Source organism: Syngnathus floridae, chromosome 13 (assembly GCF_059516105.1).
Source record: "Syngnathus floridae isolate MCC-2025c chromosome 13, RoL_Sflo_1.0, whole genome shotgun sequence".
Lineage (NCBI taxonomy): Eukaryota > Metazoa > Chordata > Actinopteri > Syngnathiformes > Syngnathidae > Syngnathus > Syngnathus floridae.
The window spans coordinates 5,463,479-5,478,273 of NC_142425.1; the positions used below are offsets into that span (position 1 = coordinate 5,463,479).

General features: G+C 38.3%; 2 long non-coding RNA genes across 6 annotated transcripts in view; one reads left to right on the plus strand and one right to left on the minus strand.

Moving 5' to 3' along the window:
* The window catches only part of LOC148388298 (uncharacterized), a 154,410-nt gene that overhangs the window by 70,775 nt on the left and 68,840 nt on the right, over positions 1-14,795 (plus strand). For all 5 annotated transcript variants that reach the window (XR_015862135.1, XR_015862134.1, XR_015862137.1 and 2 more), the window contains one exon: positions 10,532-10,718. This is a non-coding gene — a long non-coding RNA (uncharacterized LOC148388298). The remainder of the gene's footprint in view (positions 1-10,531; positions 10,719-14,795) is intronic.
* Positions 55-4,155, minus strand: LOC148388299 (uncharacterized). Its single transcript, XR_015862133.1, has 3 exons — positions 4,034-4,155; positions 885-970; positions 55-359 (listed from the first exon to the last, which is right to left on the minus strand). It is a non-coding gene; the product is annotated as an uncharacterized LOC148388299 (long non-coding RNA).

Genomic DNA, 14,795 nt, shown 5'->3' on the forward strand with positions numbered 1-14,795 from the left:
AAAACAGTTGGCCAGTGTGATTTAGGAGCGAAACTCTAAAGGCTAACACAAGGCAAGACGTTACAAGGAATTTATTTTTTCCCCCTCACTTTTGAAGACTCCAAAATTCCTGAGCTTGCCAAGACACAGCATCCTCAACTCAGTGTTTTGGCAGCTCATGTGGTTTATTTCTTCCCTGTTTTTGCACCGCTTTGTTGTCGAGACAAGGGAAAAAAGGCTGAGGAGAAGGAGTACAACCAGAGCCCAGTCTGCTCTCACTGACAAACGTCGGAGGCACTCAAATATGCACAAAAGCTTCAAGGAGGATGGTGATGAGCTGAAGGCCGCCTTTTGACTTGACGCATACTTGGAGCCACACGCTGTTTTGACATGACAGAAACAAGTTCGGAATTAAAACAAGATCAGAAAGGATGGCTTAGGAAGATGTTGATGAAAAACATCAGTTAGTTGTACCTTTTTGCACAGCGCACAACTTTACTTTTCAAAGCAAGATTATATGAAGGAAAACTACAAATAAAAAGACTAGGATTTGTGCACCCGGTTGTGGCATGAACAAGTCTGGGTTTTTTGTACGTTTCTGGTAGAATCTGCTAAAAAGAAAAATACTACTAACTGCACTTATATACAGTCTATTCTTGGAAATTGCTCTGCTGTGAGTTCGCTAATTTCCCTGCCGCAAATTGAAACCCATTTGTCACAAGCCTTCTTATGCGTTTTATCGCTTACATGTGAAAGAAATCCCAAAAGGAATACTGTACAGCTAAAAATCATTTTCAGCCAAATCTTAAGCATTTCTAAATTCTCCCAACGACAAAGTGTTGCGGTGCTATTAACAGTGACCATCTGTTTATGAAAAACAAGTCACTTGAAGGACATGTTTCCACCTGGTTGCTGTTTACAGTGACGTCAACAACCCTCTGCATGCATTTATTGTATCCTTGCGTCATGGCTCTCGCCCTCCAGCTCTCCTCTGAAGACACGCGCACGCACGTCGCACACACACACACACACACACACACACACACACACACACACACACACACACACACACACACACACACACACACACACACACACACACACACACACACACACACACACACACACACACACACAAACACACGCACACACACAGGTCATTAGTTGCAACACTGCTGTGGAAAGAGTTGCTGTTTTACGCCCCCTGAACATGTAGGTCTTTCACTTGTAATGTGAAATTTATTAACTTATTCTTCTGTAATGTTTTTACTCGTCTTTATTCTGTACAATGTACATTGCACATATAATATGCATTGGTTTATATGATGCTATACTATACTATACTATACTATACTATACAGTTTTATCATACAGTATAGTGCAATTTCATCAGCTGGAAGTGTAACACTGCATTTACATATAACAATGTGAAAACAACAAAGAGAATGGAAAAAACAACCTAGACATTAATATACAGTATAATAAAACAGTAAATTAAACCACAAATTAACATCCAGTATTACTATTCAGTCAGTTGAAAGACAAAGACGCAATCAATGATGTTATTTAAAACCTAACTGAACAAGGTAGAATTGAACTAAAGATGCAGCATAATGGCAACATGGCAAATTGTGATTGATACCTGATTATGTGAGGATTCAAATTATGCTTTTACAGCCTTTACTACCGATCGGTGGCACACAATGATTGATGAAAAACTTTGATGACAGCTTCACAACCTGTGGATCATGTGTTTAGATTTTGTCCAGATTAAAAAAAAAGTGAGATAAAAGCCATGCCCATTTGTCTTGATTTTGAGGGGCTCTGTATTGGGGGTGGGGGGCATACAGGGGATATATCCTATGACATTTGGCCACATCATCTTGAATGATTAGCGCCTTCTTAGAGGACACAGGATTTATCACTGCTTCTGTCCCAACACCCTCTGATGCCACATCAAGCACAACTTGTGAGTCTCCTCCAGGCGAGCTGTGTCACGCCTGTGCAGGAAAATACTCATTAGCTGATGTGTGAAGCTTATTTTTGACACGCTCTCATATGAACAGACTTACACAACTACTAATTTTTATGAATCGGAAAAAAACATTCGTATTCGAAATTGTATTTGAATGTTTAAATGTATTTCTTGATAAATGTGGTCATATCTGATTATGTGTTTATCCCAAACTTTCCAACATGTGGTGGTGGCATTACTCTCATTGCAAAATCTGTCATTATTCTTTTTTCTTAACATAACACATTTTTCTTACCATATTTCGTGATCTCTGAGGTGTGTAGAACTTTTTAAACATGGAATTTAAGTCCAACGCTTCTCTAGCTTTCTCTCATTTTGATATAATCTACTTAAACAAAGATGAGGAGAGCATTTAAGGTTACACCCCTAATGTCACACAAGAGGGAATGTTGGGGGTTGCTGTGATTACTCTCATTGCAAAATCTGTCATTATTCTTTTTTCTTAACATAACACATTTTTCTTACCATATTTCGTGATCTCTCAGGTGTGTAGAACTTTTTAAACATGGAATTTAAGTCCAATGCTTCTCTAGCTTTCTCTCATTTTGATATAATCTACTTAAACAAAGATGAGGAGAGCATTTAAGGTTACACCCCTAATGTCACACAAGAGGGAATGTTGGGGGTTTCTGAGGTTATTACTGCGATGATGATCCTGAAACTATGCACACCTGGAAGCTATAGACTGATACTCTCACATGCAGCCGATCACCTAATAACCGATCTCTCAAGTTTCATATCGTTCTTACGCCATTGTGACTACCTTCATTTTCTGTTATTGTCATAATATGACAAATTAGTGCCAAGGTGGGGATGAATGCACAAGCAGTAATGAAAACAAATGGGTGCACGTCATATCTTGCTCAAGGATTCATAATGCAGCCCAATCAGTGATTTCCACCACAGACAACTTGATATTGAAGGGAGACTTTCAATCTAAACTTGTATTTTCTAATATTGTGAAGGTGTGATTCTTGGTTCAACTGTACCCACAGGAAAAATAGTGGTGACTGGTTATTTCCCATTTGTCCAACAGCTGTTATAAAGTAATGATTAAATTACATTAATTTGAACAGAAATGTTGCCAAAAAGAAGTGTTCCAAAGAATGTTGTCCTTAGGGAAAGTGACAATTGGTTCCCTAAAAGATTTTAAGAAAACAACAAAAACACTGAGTCACTTGAGGAACTGTGGTGATCAGCAATCTGTTCTCCATAAGTTTGCCAAAAGGTTTAATATCAAAATACTTGATGTTTGATACAACACAGACCAAAATAGTTTTTGTTAAAGTTAGTTTAGTTATTTAATGTAGTTTAATAGTTATTCTTCTTTTCTTTAATTATGATAAATGTAGTATTTTTCTCAAACAGTGTTTGTTATGAAATGCTATTTTTATTCTTATGCAGTGTTCAGTGGTGTTGCACCATAATAACATTGTGTGCTATCTTCCAATAAAGAAGGGCATACACTGTATAATTAAAAAAAACAAATCCCACCAACATTGCACAATTAAACAACCTGCGAAGAAAAGTCAAAGCTAATGATTTATATAAGAGTGAGCCGAGTCATACTTTTGTACTTTTGGGTCCTCTTTGGTGTTGCATATGTTAGTCGAACATGTCTCAAACCTTTGCTGACTGTCAAAGCAAGTGAAGAATTTTGTGCTAGTGGAATGCAAAAACAGTCATGAAAACAACAAACTAACGCAGTTCTTTGATTTGTGTTCATCAACAGAAGCCTTCATCTCCAGAGGTTTCTATTATTATCCATTGTGTGACTGTGCAGTGAGTGGAAATTTTATCAGTTTGGTCATTGACTTGGTCAACAATAGTTCTGTCATGCCAGAATCAGATGGTTTCATGAGCATTTGAGAGCTGCCAAAGAGTCTGTGCTACTCTTCACAGTAAGACTTGAAATCAGTCCAGATTTAAAAGTGAGCCTACTGACATGAAATAGAACTTGATTTGCATAGTGTATGCCCAGTAGATTCCCTTGAATCGCATATGCTGTCAGATTCTCACCAGTTTGCATTGGGATTGTGTTAGCATCTTGCAAATGCTGCTGTTGTTCCTCTTGCACGTCTGTCACTTCCTACACAGAACCAGTCATACTAATTCGGCCTTTCATGTGGGAGTGCTGACTCATCATTCCTCCTCCAATGGTGGATATCAGTAACATCAAGCACTCACGTGTACTTTGACTGCACATTTTGCATCCTTCCATCTGAGGCAATGAAATGCCTCGGTCCCTCTGTGGCTAATTAGAAGCCGTTGTCTTTTTAAACAAAAGCAGCTTTCGGCTAATGAGGGAGATCTGAACCAACTGTGGTCAGAGGGAGCTGGGAGTCCCTGACTAGAAAGAGAGTGACCAAGTATTGCGTTGTCAGATCTGTCTAAATGCTATAGATATTTGCATCATTCATAGATGGTTAGATTTATAGATATATATATAAAATCGCCAAGGGGGTACCTTTCTTTATTCCACTTTCTGCCAGAACTTGCCTGAATATGCTGCCAGCCAAATAGGTTTTTATTAAGAGTTGAAAAAATTACCTTCTTTTCTGTTATGGCTCTCTACACCTGACATCTACTCCCACTCAGAAGGGGGTCTTGAGCAGATGTGATGTGGGCCCGGGTGGAAAGCGGCAACTTTTGTTAATTAAAAAAAAGTGTTCAAATGACAAATTCTTACTGTGTCTGGCATAAGAATCAGCCTGCATAAACCTGACCAAACCTAGTCTCAATCACAGGGTTGAAATGTGCCTGTCATTTTCTGCGAGCGAGGGTGGTGGTGGTGGTCAGGGTGTTTGGATTACAACAAGCTGTTCTTCACTCCCTCTTCACACTACTTGGATGCAAAGGGATTGGATTTGTGAACAACAGTAAAGCTGAATAAATTTGTTTGCAAATCTCAACAAGCCCGTGTAGAACATTTATAGACAATGGGCTTACTGATGCAGTCAAGAAACATAAAAGGCGATGCTCTATGGGTGTTAGGGGCACTCACGGTTAAAGCCCAGTAGACTCCTTCAGCAGCTTGGAAAAAAAGACAACAACTATCAGGCGTTTTGTGTGTCTGCATCAGCTCAGCATAGCCATCTTAGATGTGTCAATATTTGATAGAATGACAAAAGACAACAAACAAACAAACTGGATTCAGGGTGGCTTTAGGATGACCCCTGACCCGCTGTGTAAGGGGAGGCTCAAAAGTCATCAATCAGAAACTAGACTAACTTAATCTAAAGGTTATTAGTACCATGTCTGATTTGCTCAGTCCTATTGTACTTTGAGTCTGGTGTCTGGTATGTTTGATGCAGTACATGTAACAGGTCTCAGGTCCACTAAATGTATTAAATTACAGTGTTAAGTATCAGACATCATTTTAAAAGTCATCAGGTCAGGACAAAGTTGGGCATGTTCATAAAATGATGCCACATCGTACTGGGAAAACATCTGGCTATGGAAGGGGTGTCAAAACCTTTTGCAGAGAGGGGTAGAAATGCTGAGGTGAAAATGTGTGAGGGCCGATCATTAATCTTCCATCATCTTCTCATCTTTAATTTTTCACAACGTTCACTTCCAGTGACCCTGTGGTAGTTTCCGTTTTTTGTTGAGTAGTACCGCTTCATATTGAATTCCCAACTACAGTATAGTCTTGTGGCAAACACAGTTTTTCAATATCATGGTGCTCACTTTTTAAAGCATCTGGAGAGTTCTTGGCCTTGAGCTCTCAGTCCCACCTCGATACTGCCCAGCCTGCCTGCACTTTACTGGGCCATACTTGTGTATTCACTTGTGGAGGTTGGTAGAGACGGTGAGGAGAAAGAAAAATGTTGTACTATAATTAAAAGTGAAGCCACTCCCACCCCTTTTGTCTGCTCCTGTTTGTGCCCATTTCTGTTTATTCTACTCTTCTCTGCATTTAAGACGGAAAACAACATGCGAGTCAAAATGTACTTTCGCAAATGTGAGTATGATGCTTCCGATTTACTTTGTACAAGCACTTTATAAAGTAAAGTAGTTTACTGAGACAATGATGAATAGCCTAATTAGTTCTGGTTGAGTGTGTAGAGAGTGTTCACTGGCACAGTACTTAATTTCTATCATTATTTTTACATGTAAATGTGAGTATGATGGAACTTGCTCAGTTGTGCTTGAAAAGAGGACTCAAAATGTTGAAGGATGTTCATTCAGTGCTTGTACAGGGTCCGGCAAAATGATCTGACACATTTGTAGGTTTAATAAAATGCAAATAAATTAAAGAAACATTTTTTTTTCTTTTCTCCAGAGGTACATATAATGCCGTTTTGTTTTGTTTTGTTTCATTGAATTTTCGTTTTGATTTCAAATAATTTTATTTTGGTCTTACTGCTGCCACATTTTCTGGAGTTCTGGCGGTGCGACATCGTCCGGTTTATTTTCGTTTCAATGCTGATCCACTGGCTCTGAAGTTAGTAACCCATAACAAGATCATGTTTCGAGCAGGTACGGGATCATGTCTACCAAGTCTGAAGCACAAACGGAACACTTGTGTTGCAGTTACAGATTCGTTCTTGATAAACGTTTCCACAATGAAACCGCGATACTTACCGGCCTAATTCATGTTAGCAACTAAAACGAAACAAAATAACATTATTCAAAAATTAAATGAAACGTAACAAAACAAAATGGCATTATATGTACTTTTCGAAAATAATAATAAAAAAATGTTTCTTTAATATATTTGCATTTTATGAAACCTACAAATGTGTCAGATCATTTTGCCGGACCCTGTATTTTGCAGTTCATTTCGCATTTTGGGCTTTTTATAAACTTTGTCTAGAATGATCAGTGTCCACTTAGTGTTTCCTTACTGTATATAAAATTAGTATATGAATGTATGTATGTATATGAAACTCTTGCAATTAAATCTTCATAGCCTTATGGTATTATTTAAGGACAGTTGCCCAATGAATCAGAGATTCTGGCTCTAGTACAAGCCTGGCGTGAGTTGTGGGCTAAATCTCCACAGAGGTGGACTAGACTTTTGGTGGTAAGTGCAAACAGGCACAGGGTGTTTTTTGTAAGTGTTTTTCATGCCTTTGTGGGTGTAAAAACAGTTGATTGAATTTCCTGCTAATTGAAGCAGCTCCTTTCACTCCCTTTGAACACGACACTCGTGAGGTGTGCTGATAGTCCTTTATTGTCCTTTCTCCTTGAGTGATTTTGAGAAACACAAAGTACTTATATAAGGATCTGCAAGCAGAGCTCCATGAGCGGATGATAGGAAGATCACAGGTGTGAAGTATGTGGGCTCTTTGGGACTGCCTTGAACGTGTTCATGCCACAAACCGTACCTTCCAACCCAACCTGAGTGCGGCCGGTGGGAACATTTAAAAAAAATATAGATATGGAAAATGATAGTGATAACAATGTGTTCATTAAATATAGTTACACAAAGATTCAGAGGGTTCTAGCCACGCTGTTGTCATATTTATGAATGAAATATGATATCCTCACATATTAGCGGAGTGCATAAGTTGTTTGCTTGCCAAACTAATCACAAATCAGGTTACACACCCACCGCCAATAGTTAGTCATAGTTCCAACGAATAAAGTTTAGTCAAATTTTGGCCTTTGCATTATTAGGTGCTCTGGGCACATGTCAAAGGAAACGGCCGTGGTACAGAATGACCTGAGTGGCACAGAGAGAGCAATTACATTTCCAAATGAGTGCATTAAGGTTTGGATAGGCAAGAAAATAAGGTTAGTCTGGCTTTTACGCTCAAACCCAGCTGCGCTGTCTACGAATATGGAGCCAGCTCTTTCTGTGATGAAATTTTTTTTTCCATGCGGTTCTCCATTCTGGCCCATTTGATTGTTTTAAGATCATATTTTTAAAAGCCATTCATTAAAAAGGTTACTCCTCATATTTCAAAACAAACAGAAGCATGAGAAAAGAAATGAAGGAAAAGTTTTCTTCCCCAAAGCACCATGAATAAATAGTTCCGGTTTTGGTGCCGTTGACAAATGGTAATTAAAAGATGCGTTAATGTGGAGTGAACAATAAAGACCGCAGGCATTATTACAGGAAAATCCAGCATGCTAATTGGTTTTTCTGCAACTGCAGGGGCTTTGTGGTTTGCTGCATTTTTTGTTCTTGGTATTAAATACCTGTCATTTCTCCTGGAAGTGAATGCACAGCATATAACCTAGTAATTTATGATAGGCAGTTCACTCGTGACCTAAGGAAGGAAAGAAACTATCAATGATATACGTAGGTGCTCACAACTTTAGAAATTTGGTCTTGCACGTGTATGTGGGTTGTTGGCTGTATTGGAATTAAAAAGGTCATAATGAGATTTAATCATCTTAAATTATTGTATCTTATCAAAGATAGAAATAGCGAATAGTGGTGATGAAACAAAAGTAAATCAGCATTTGTGCCTTTGAGAAGTGATGGAAAAGCTTGTGATGCCATTTCAACCTCAAAAAATAATTGCACTGAACTAGTATACATAGCCATTGCACAACCTCAGGTTATCAAACATAATCCATCCCATCCATCCATTTTCTGAACCGCTTAGTCCCCACGGGGGTCGCGGGCGTGCTGGAGCCTATCCCAGCCGTCAACGGGCAGTAGGCGGGGGACACCCTGAACTGGTTGCCAGCCAATCGCAGGGCACACAGAGACAGACAACCAATCGCACTCACACTCACACCTAGGGACAATTTGGAGTCTTCAATCGGCCTACCAAGCATGTTTTTGGAATGTGGGAGGAAACCGGAGTGCCCGGAGAAAACCCACACGGGCCCGGGGAGAACATGCAAACTCCACACAGGGAGGGCCGGAGGTGGAATCGAACCCGCACCCTCCTAACTGTGAGGCGGACGTGCTACCCAGTGCGCCACCGAGCCGCCATCAAACATAATAACAGAGCTTATTTTTCAGTCAGTTGGCATCCATCCCAGTAGCTTGTAACATATTGACAGCGGAAGCTATTATGCCATATGACATTTCCACAGGAAATGCTTAATGTGTTGCCATGCATAATGTCCATTCTCAGAAGTTGTTAAGAGTGCACTACACTGTAGAATGCAAAATACATATCTGCAGAATATGAACACTTAATTATTAATTACCATTAAAAAAAAAGAAAAGAAAAACACTGTGGACCTGGCTCCTTCCTCAGTAAAATACCGTCATCCTCACCGAAAATTTTTATTCACAGTTTACAAATGGGATGTGATCAGCAAAATGTGATAGTTACACGGACACTCATTAAATACAAAATCCTGATTGTAGGAAATAATTATTGTTAAAACTGCCTGAAGTCATCATACTGAAGACATGAAAGGAGACAAAAAGAAGCACATTAACCTCAACATGCAAATTCAGCATTGACATTTTTCAATTCAAATAGAAAAAACATTGAAAACACTGAACAAAGAACTACATTTAAGACAATAGTCATACAGTAATTTGATTTATTTTTCATTCTTCATGTTGCAGTGGAGGCTCAGCCTCCACTCACTGCATTTCTCTGGATGCGCTATACTGGTATTATCTATTACCAAATTTTTTTTTTTCTTCATTATTAAAAACAACAACCAGTGACCCTAACGTTATGAGGTAACAGAAATCCCCTGTTTTGGAAATCATATCGAAACATACATGAGAGCAACTGAAAGTTAGGGTTAGTGTAATTTTTTTTTTAAATTTTTGTGGGACTAACAACATATATTACTGTAGAGATTGATATTCAAATTGTCCATATCCTGAACCGCTTGCGGAAAGAATCCACTGTACTGTGCATGCTGTCTAGTTTACATTGCAATGCATACTGTATCTTCTAACGGCTATCAAACCCTTTGAAGAATTTCATTTACATAAAACACCTTGTCATTGACTTGAGTGTGAGTTTTGGGCACTCAATGAGGTCAGGGAAAGATCAGGTCATTTCGAGTCCTTTATGAGTCTTTGAAAAGTGTCTAATATCTTAACTGACCTTTCATATTTATAGCTTTAGCACTGTTAATATTCTACTCCAACAGTCTAAATACATCACTGGCAGCAGATAAGATAGGACAGGGATTTATTATGCTAATATTTTATTGTAATGTCATGTGATGTAAATGGGATGAGATTAACTAAATTAAATGGGCTGAGTGGTCTGGCAGATGGTTATAGTCCAGTAATTGAGGGGTTAAAAGGTTAAATCACTTTAATTGATAATGTGTTCACCATCCATGCAGCTCCATGTTGCTTGTCTGTTCGTCCTTGAGAGTTCAAACATTTCTCTCACTAAGAGTATTTAAATGTTCGATGGTGTCATTCATGTTGGAAGTCATTCGACCAATCGGATGTTGAAATAAACTGCTTGCTTTTTGTTACACAGAAGACTGAAGGTTATCTTTAAATATATTTGGCTTTTGTTAGTTTTGAAATAGATAATTGCGCTTCACCTTTGAAGCATGTATTTCCAGCACATGTTGAAATTTATGGATTTTTATGGAATTCTATTGCATATTTCTTTGCAGTGAGGTGGCGTTGCTCTTTCACCATTACATCCCAAAAAGTTTGATGCAAGATGAACCATGACTCCCATATGATGGCAAATCGTGTTCAAAGATGATTGGTCTCAAGAAACAGAAGCACCATCTTGCTGCAGAACTGTTCTGTCCCACTTGGCCTTGACAAGCTCTCTAATGGACAGATGTCATTAAGGTGTGTTCCAAATGGTTTTCTTCTGCTAATGTCATAATAGTAGAATATGAAATGAAATAATACATATATGGTGCACACACTATTGCATTCAGGTCCATTATAAATGTATTGTTTAAATGTGTATATTGTTGATATGAATTAGAAGCGTATCAATGAGCTCTAAGCATCCATCCATGTGGATGATGCAGGAAATGTCATTGGTATCCAAATTTTACCCTCGATATGAGAGGACCAGAGGGGTGGCCATGTCTATCCCAGACCACCACATACATAGCTGTCACCCTCGAAGGATATACTTTAAGTGGACTAAAAAAACGTTTTGATATATATTTTAAAACTCAAATTGCCTCGGGTTAGTCTGGGTAGAGGAGCTGTAAAAGTGTTATATTTAATTCCACAAAGTTTCACCTCACGCTTCAGGTCAGGCTCAACCTACCTCTGAGGGTAATGAATGCTTATATATACAGAATAGTAGCAACAACATTTCACTCCAGCCCTCTGTTAGATTTAAGGACCAGCCATAGACAGAAAGATGGATCAATATTACCAAGCTGACTGGACATTATTCAGAATTATGCTGTTTGTAAAACGTAGGCGTAAAGAAATCACTAAACTGTTTTTTTTTCTTTGTCAGCCTATTTCTGAAAGCAGGTGTTTTATGAGAGTATGACATTGCAGCCATGTTAGCCAAAGCCAAGCAATTAATAAGTCTTTCAAGGTTATGAAAATAATAAATGCATAGTTAAACCAAAATTATGTTAATTGCTGACTATCTGAAGTCTGCACTATAATAAGCCTAATGTTACCATATTAACAAGTTTGAAACCTACTTAAAATCTACCAGCAGAAAAATGGATCACATCTGGTAAGAAAACGGTTATTAAATCATTTCTGCATAATGATATCTTATCATGTAAAATCTTTGTTCATTAGAGTGATTAGTAATAACTATGAGTATGTATTTTCCTATTCATTAACATGTGCATCATTACTACCCCACTGCTATGTATTGTGTGAGAATTTATCATTTATTGGTGAATTCCTTAATGACGTCAGCAAAATATTACACGCACCAGTTAGGGTACACTTCATTTCATTCTCGCTATTAACTGATACAATTGTAGATTCAGTGGCAGTCTTATCAGTTCTAATGTTTGAAGAGAATATAAAGAGTGCAGGGTTTGTCTGATGTATAGTCAAAAGGAAATTAGTGGTAGTAGAAATGGATGGATGTTTTGTCAAGTGTTACTTACGAGTTCTTCCACCATCTGCTGACTTTAAAAGAAATATGCTAAATTCATACTCAGGCCTAGTTTTGACATAGAAAACCAGAGCTTTCCCTGCTCTAATAAGAGCATCATTTTCTCTTATCAACCACAAATAGTACGCACTTCAGCACCCTTTGTTCTTACCTTTTTCTCCACGGTGACAACTTATTTACAGATTAGCTATCATGGTAAAAAGTTGAGATCACTTGTCTCGCCTTCCCTGTTGTTCCTTTTCTACTTGCATTGACCAATATCATAATTCATGCCGTCTAACCTGTAAAAGTCCACCACAGCATTTTATAAAAGCAACCTCCACACTCTGTGGTGAAGGAAATTGATTTTTCCCTTGTCTGCAGCCCCTGCGTCCATAGCATTGTTCCATAAGAAGAACTGGGACAAATAATATGGATTTGAATACTTGATAATGAAACAATGTTGTTCATATTACCACAAAACACCTGTGTGGAGCTGATAAGAGAAAAAACAGAGGATGTATAGGGTGAAGAAACTCTTCAGAGGGAATCCCATAAACAAACACAGTGCTGAAAAAGCGACGGATAATGTAATAAACTTGAAGCAGCTTAGACATGATCTTTCTTATTAGAGACCTCCTGTGACATCAATTTCCTGCTCTTGTCTCCGCATTTAGCCTTTTCAAAGTCTTTTTGAATAAATCATTATGCATAACATCACAGGGGACCTGTCTTGAAATGGTCTAACAGAACTACATTAATGCCACTTCCTCGATACTCAGACCGTACCAGGTCACAGGAAAGAAATGAGATGATGATTGGTCATTTGAACTTCACTTCCAAGTATTTCACGGAAAAAAAGCTGATATTCATAATTGCAAAATAGTCTCACTCTGCAGTTCTTTAAACAACCATTCCTCTCATCTCTGCACCAATATAGCTGAGGTAATGGATAGAAAGTAATTTCCTGGATTCTATCAGACTTCCTGAAAATGAAAAATGTGAGATGAAAGCATCAACTTGCACCACTGAAATCTCAGTGTTTGTAATTAGTAAGAGATTATGATGTTGAATACCAACAATTGCTTAAATGGCGCAACATGCAATTGAATGGCTTACATTGGTCCTGTGGTGGTTTTCGTAGATTAATGGAGCAGATGGGTGAAATATTTGAGTTTAAAGTTGATAAAAAAGTTGCCTCAAGTTTCCTCACATAGCACCAAATGCTCCCTCAGTATTGATCAAACCTGAAGGACTAAAGTTGCTCCCGAGTGATGTTTTGCCATAGCTCTCCGATCATTGGCATGTAATATTAAGCCACGTACGGCAGCCGCTACAGCTCTTGCCATCTGGTCAGCCTGTCTGCTCCTCTCCTCTCCTCTCCTCTCCTGTCACTCACTCCTGCCCCCACAAGTGTCACTTAGCAGCCTGGTGGGGGCTGTGCTTGTGAAGCAGCATGAGGACATTTGCATCCTAAACTTTGATTACTGAGGTTAACAGTTGACTGTCAAAGTGCAAATATTTCAATTGTTCTAAATTAAAGCCTTTCTCAGTGGGGCAGCTTCATTGAATGTTAAACTGCACCATGAAGAGGAACATTTTATGTTCACATTGGAAAATGTGAATATAAAACCACAACCTGAGACAGCAGATGGTTTGTTTCATGGAACACTTACTTTCACAAATCCATCTTGGAAAGAGCCATTTTGACAAGGACAAGAACTTTTAGAAAAACCTGGACAATAGTAGTAGCCATTTGTCATTTCTTATGGGATGGCAGAGCATTTCAGAAAACCTCATTTCAATTAGAGGATTACTTTTGTGTGGATTAGCTTTTTCTTTGGCTTTTCTGTCCTATTACCTTTTACATACTCACCAAAAGCTGTTTGGGGAACAAGCACACAGGACAGGACAGCAGGGGTTGTTTTTATGGCTCTACATGTGTGAGCATTAGGAATTCAAAGTCAGTGGTTATTTCCAAAAAATTGTTTTGTAAAAATTATAAAAAAACAGTCAACCCGTGTCACGGAAAAAGCTGCAGATTTAGGTTTTATAGTAGAAGCTCAAAGTCAATTTTTACAATAAAAGTTTTTGTTGTAAAAAAGAAGAAATTCGGTCTAAGAACCATTGTCGATTTTCAAAACTGTAGCTTTGAGGGTAACTTTGTTTTTTTAACAAAACACTGATAAGAAATCAATGTAAGCTTTTCACAAAATAACATTTTAAAATATAAAAACAATTTGAAAGGAAAAAAATCCATGAATAGGCAAGTCTGCAGGTGACAAATTGTGAATTAGTAGAGATCAACTGTAATTTTAAGTTGTAATATCCCCATTCACCACTAGATGAGACATGTCTTTTGTGAGCTTACACTGGCTCTCAAACTCCTCTATACCACAACATGAGTGATATTATTTGCATACCCTTCCTTATATATTATTTGCATATCCTTTCTATGGCTTCGCTATACGACATTGCTTCCATTTTCTTTTCACTGTCCATTTTCTTAAAACACGCTCACAACACACACAGACAAAAAACAATTTCTTGGTTGTTTTTAGGGCTGTGACTTTCTAAGGTGTATCCAGAATGGTGTTAAAAATTTAAAGCAATGGCTGAAGGAAAAACATGATGGTGTCTTCCCACGGATTGTAAGCATTCACATGCACGCATTAGTGTGTCCATCTGTGTGCAGCTCTGCAAGCGTGTCCTGGTTCTACTTCCCCCATCTGTCCCTTCTGCCTTGATGTCCAAATAGTCTTGTAATGTGCTGTCCAATAAAGCAATGATTATCATATTGCTGTAGTGTTAGCTTCTATCACTGCCTGGCTGAAGAT